Genomic DNA, 6,022 nt, shown 5'->3' with positions numbered 1-6,022 from the left:
GACAAGAATTGTCCTCCATGTTTTCCTGAGGTTGTCCTCTCTAAGCTGAACTGACGGTAATAATTTAATGGGGTTTTAACTAACGCTGATAAATTATATATATATATATATATATATATATATATATATATATATATATATATATATATATATATATATATATATATATATATATATAAAGAGAGAGAGAGAGAGAGAGAGAGAGAGGTGGTACTTCCTTATATTTTTTGATATAATATATATATATATATATATATATATATATATATATATATATATATATATATATATATATATATATATATATATATATATATATATATATAACCTTAAAAGTTCATTTCTATTCGTAAAAATCTTACGTGAGTGGAAGCCCAAAAATTAATAAGTTATTATACCCAATTGTTCATATACAACAACGAGTGAATAATCAGCAGAGTTGACAAAACTGAACTTAGAGGAGACATGTCAATAGAGCGGTTGCAACATTTCAACAAAACCACGCTATTCAAAAAAAAAAAAATACCGAAACCTGCAACAAAACTACAGATGAAAACAAAAAGATATTTCATTCCATGGTAGACCATTATCAGACGAGTAAGAAACATGTTTGGCTCTTGGATATCTTTACTGTGGAAACGTCTGGTCAGCCAGTGGCTTTAGCAGTCCAATTTAGAGAAAAATGGTGGAGGATGTGAAGAGGAAGTTAGAGGTGATCAGTCCCTCAGGTTGATAGACTGAATATATCATCTCTAGGCTAATGGAATAATTACCTCAAATTCCCTCATCATATGTTCCATCTTCCTCTCTGTCTTGGACCGATAAAGAGACTTTTTCTTGAAATGTTAATATAAAGAGATAAAACGAAAGGAACAGTGATGAGTAAAATGGAATGAAGAGTAATGGAGCATTCCTAAACCGGCTTTATTATATATATATATATATATATATATATATATATATATATATATATATATATATATATATATATATATATATATATATATATATATATATATATATATATATATATATATATATATATATTTTTATCCCAGTCAAATTTTTGGCGTGCCAAATTTTTCGACACCAAATGTCGCCCAACAGATCTACGCAGCCTTGTTAAAATTAATTTATTCATCAATAAATCCGTATACAACCTGGGAGAGGGAGAAGCGTGGATATGTTCCATATCTTCAAGCGCATATACACTAAGCGTTAATTTTAATCCCTGTTTTAGGGATTAAAGTATTCTTAATTGGTGGTCAGTAGTTAACATGCGGCGTTAATGAATGACCCTCTTGCAGTCGATAGGCTTTAAACCCCATTAAGCAAGCAAGCAAGCAAGCAAGCAGCCAGTCAGGGCGGCACAGGTGAGACAGGGCCGTGTTGAAGACTGAGGGAGCCAGACTCAGTCTCAGTGTGGCTGTGGCCGTGGTGATGGTAGCATGGTGGTACGCTCGTTGCTCTCTCCTCCACTCCACTGACTGGAACACCTCGCATTCAATGACATTAATCAGTGTTCGCGGATTAACAGCACTGTAATACGTGTTTTATGATTCATCGTGGTTACTTTGCGCGTTTAGCGGGATATTTTGATCCAGTTCCAGCAAGGTGTAGTTTGGAAAGAAATACTTTTAAATGACTACAAATTTAGATTGCAAGAAAGTTAAAACAACACTTGGATATAACACTTAACAACTCCCCCGATATTAAAAGGTAAGTCGTTTTAATTAATAAGGGTGTCGTATATAACTAATCTTAGTTATACACGATATCCTTATACTTCCAATTGTTATAAATGTCTTAGGAAGAGAATCATTATATCATTATCTCTTTTTATTGTGAATGATTTTCACGCAGTTGAATTACTAAGTTGTTTTAACTTTTAAGGTTAAATTACACAATATTACAAGGACCCAGTGGAAACAAGTCGCTGACTTTTTTGGTTATCCTAGTTAATTTACACTATGTATCATAATTGTACTCATGTGTACCTCTGCCTAAATAAACTTGACATCTTGCTCCAGTTTTATAAAATACTAATGATATATATTTTTTTTCTTTTTTGCATTTAAGTCTCATAGTATGAGTTTTTATCAAACTGAGATTCGCCATCCACTTGAAATACGCTGAAAGTAGGAAACAGGATATGCGAGGTAGGAAATATGGTGTATGAGGCAGGAAGTAGGATATGTGAGGTAGAAAATAACATACGGTGTAAAGAGATAAGGTATGCAGGGTGGGATAAAGGTGTGTGTGAGGTGAGATCATAGTATGAGTAGTGAGATTAGGTTATGTGAAATTGGGATAAACAGGGTTCGTATCTGATCTCACCTCCCAGCAACATATTATCCTCCCACCTTCCCAGACACACACTGTATTGTGATGCTCGAATAGGACATCCTCATCTCATCTCTCTCCCCACAACGACACATAATGGGATGTCTGCTTAGCGCAAGATATCCTTTACGTCGACCCAGATTCCGCTAGTTGAAGTGATGTTCGGGTTGAGGGAAGCAGTGTCACTACATTCCCATACCATCGTCCCTGTTTGAACCGGTTATTATTAAAGGCTTCAATAATAGAATATGCTGGAGCCACTCCCCGCTCGTGGCGATCAATAAGCTTACCCGTGTTGGCGTTTGGCATACTATTACTACTTGCACTACTACTTATACTACAGTTTATAATATTTATACTTCTGCTACTACTATTACTACTCTTGTTATTATTACTACAGAATAGACAATGTGTACTTAAGAGAGGGGAAACTATTGACGACGTTTAGGCCCGTCTTATTATTTTGAAAAATGTAAAGATTTGTTGCATATCATCTGCAAACGCAAAAAAATGCATTTAGGATATTTATAATAATTATTATTAGCTAAACACCCACAGTACTTCTTTCGCGTTGCAATCAACACATCATCAGGAGCTTGTAAAGTTGCAGAAAAAAAGGAGGATGTCCTAGCTAATGCGATCCCAGAGGATGTGTTAAACGGAGTGAATACTTCCTCAGGGATCGTATTAGCTCGGACATCCTTCTTTTTTTCTGCAACTTTGCAAGCTCCTGATGTGTTGATTGTAACACGAAAGCCCTACAACTATCATTTTACTCCCCCGTTGATGTTTTGCATCCTGTATCGCTTGGTTTGCGAGATATATATATATATAATTATTATTATATATTTCACGTGTTAAGATCGTCTGAGTCCATCATTAAAGGAGTTTGACAGTTGAACCGCTAACGTTTTTCTGGACTAAATAATGCTGCCCACACATACAGCTTGTACCGCCCCGCCCACACACATGTGAACACCTTGGTCGTGGGTGCACAGTAGGTGCACCTACGACCGAGACTGCCTTATTGTTTGTTTTAACAAAATTAGAGCAGTGTGCGGCTACACTGTACTCTGATGCTACATGATGGAAACACGTGCAGTGTGTGGTAACATTGCTCTGTATAACAGTGACATGGTGGGAACTCCTGCAGTCTGAGGCTACTCTACACTATATTATCTGCTATCTGTTAGTGGTTCTGGGGACTGTCTTCTCCACGGCCCGGCCTCAGACCAGGCCTCCTAGACTGAAAAGGATATTAATGAAGAAGTACCTAGGAAGTAAAGATATGTGTATACTTCATATAAGTAGAAGTTTGCAGGATCCACCTGTCATCTCAAGTGTTCAGGAGACTCAGAGAAGATCAGCAATCTTGTCTGAGTTCAGATCAGAACTTTGGAACATCTACCTCGTAATCATATCTCCTCTGGTCCTTTTATCCTGTAAATATCATCAGGTACATCTCTTTTACTCTATCCATATACATGTAGTTAATTTTCCTTTATTCTGAATAACTATTGCTAAAGTGGGTGAAACGACGGTATCATCTACTTACGAAGTGGGAAGAATATTCTATATGATACACGGAGAAAATACCCTCATTGACTATTCCAGAGACTTGTTTGTTAATTGGTGGGAATACCAGTAGTATGTACCTACAGCATAAGATACTTACATAATGGTAACACATGCAGTGTGTGATTACCGTATTCTGTATAAGTTACATTCTGGAAACACGCACATTGTGCGGCTATATTAGTAAGAGTATCGATCCTGAGAGGAGATGCTTGCTACATCGTGGGCACTGCAAGCGAATGGAATTTTTTTTAGTCCCTCGCTCTCGCTCGCTGCCTCCTGGTGAAGCGAGTAAATCTACTCACTGCAGTATTTCACATTGGAAAATCATCATGATCATTTATTAAAAAGCGCTAAATTGTATTTGGTTTTAATAAATAATTAACTACATAATATCACAGTGTGAAACACTAGAGGAGAAAACTTTCTGCCTCCTGGTGGAGAGAGAGAGAGAGAGAGAAGGAATAACATGACACAGCAATGAAGAAGGAACAACACAAACTGCCCTCACAAGATCTCTTAAATCGTTGACGAAGCTACTAAACGATCCCTTCTGACCTCTCTCCATTCCTAGAGCTCATTCTTTGCATAAAAACAGCTAAGGTTAATTCTGAGGCTACAGTCGATCGAATAAAGTTTATATATATATATATATATATATATATATATATATATATATATATATATATATATATATAATCGCAAACAAGCAATACAAGATGCAAAACAGCTACAACGAGGGGAGCTGAATGATAGCTCTAGACCGTTCGTGTTGCAATCAGCACATCATCAGGGGATTGCAGTGTTACAGAAATAGAGCAGGAATTCTAGAAAGATCCGTTCATGGGAATGGCTCTCTCAAGATACATATATCTAATCTGCCACGTATGTATATGTGAGTAATGTGAGGCTGTTCAACAGTCTCCCACCAAGCATAAGGGGAATTACCAATAAACCCCTGGCTGCCTTCAAGAGAGCTGGACTGCGTGCGGCCAGCAGTAACAGCTTGGTTGATCAGGCCCTGGTCCACCGGGAATAACCTGTAGGTAGGTAGACAAAATTGTAATCATTTTTTTTTTTCATGTGTTCGAACCCGCGGCAATTTAACTTTCTTTTAGTAGAGCCACACAACCTTCATAAGAACATTTTACAAACCAGTCGCAAATTGGAAGCTTAGAGATTAGTCGAACGCAGACACCAAAACCAGTGACCAAACTGCCGTGTGTGGCGACGAAACCACCAACATCAGCGACTCTGGAAGAGCCATACTCTGAAAAGAAAAACACGTGACATCTTTCCCTGATGTTTTACGCCTCACTCGCCATGGGTTCAACCCCCACCCGTTCCGTGGTTTCTTTCCTACTTAATTCGTTGAATTCCTGGGTAATTCCTTTACAAAGGTTTCGTTCCTAGAAACCTCGAACTGTATTTCCTGCTCTCTTTATCCCGCGGTAAATTTGAGTACTCGTCACCCGTGTCGCGATATATACGAACATGCGATGCAAGATGCAAAACAACCACAGGGGGGAGTTAAATGATAGCTCTAGGCCTTTCGTGTTGCAATCAACCCGTCATCAGGAGCTTGTAACGTTGAAGAAATGAGCAGGAAGTCCAGGCGGATTAAGGGAACAATTTCTAGGTATGAGTATATATAAACATATATTTACATACATTATATACATCATACATAATGTACATTACAAGCAAAATCTATTTAAAAAGCGAACTGTCCTAAAAAGCGAAAGAGAGACTGACACAGTGACTGACTGACTGTTGGTAGGCTGGCCATGGGGTCAAGACTGTGTTAACAGTGTTGAATTCAGATAAAAGTATAAAGAAAAAGTAAATAAAGAATAAACAGAAGATAGTTCTCTTTTCATTACATCTATATCACTTTACTGTCCTCAGTTAATGACTCGACTTCGTTTATGGAAAACATTTGAGTTATTTCAAAATGATAAACGTAATGAAAGTATCGTTGGTATGAGGAACAACGTAATTTATGTCTTTTAATATAAAGGCTTTGTGATGTTGCATGTTCAACAGAGGGCGAGCGCTGTAACAAAAGATCTGTTGGTAAGACCGTCAGGCATTAGCCGAATAA

General features: G+C 37.2%; 1 protein-coding gene across 1 annotated transcript in view; it reads left to right on the top strand.

Annotated features, from left to right (window-relative positions):
* The first annotated feature begins 1,404 nt into the window (after positions 1-1,404).
* LOC128691385 (YLP motif-containing protein 1-like) overlaps positions 1,405-6,022 on the top strand; it is a 107,888-nt gene continuing 103,270 nt past the window's right edge. Inside the window, exon 1 of the mRNA XM_070091541.1 lies at positions 1,405-1,719. The gene's annotated coding sequence lies outside the window, so the exon portion shown is untranslated. The remainder of the gene's footprint in view (positions 1,720-6,022) is intronic.

This window comes from Cherax quadricarinatus, chromosome 36 (genome assembly GCF_038502225.1).
Source record: "Cherax quadricarinatus isolate ZL_2023a chromosome 36, ASM3850222v1, whole genome shotgun sequence".
NCBI lineage: Eukaryota > Metazoa > Arthropoda > Malacostraca > Decapoda > Parastacidae > Cherax > Cherax quadricarinatus.
The sequence above is the reverse complement of the archived record's forward strand: the minus strand, read 5'-3'. Positions and strand labels throughout refer to the sequence as shown.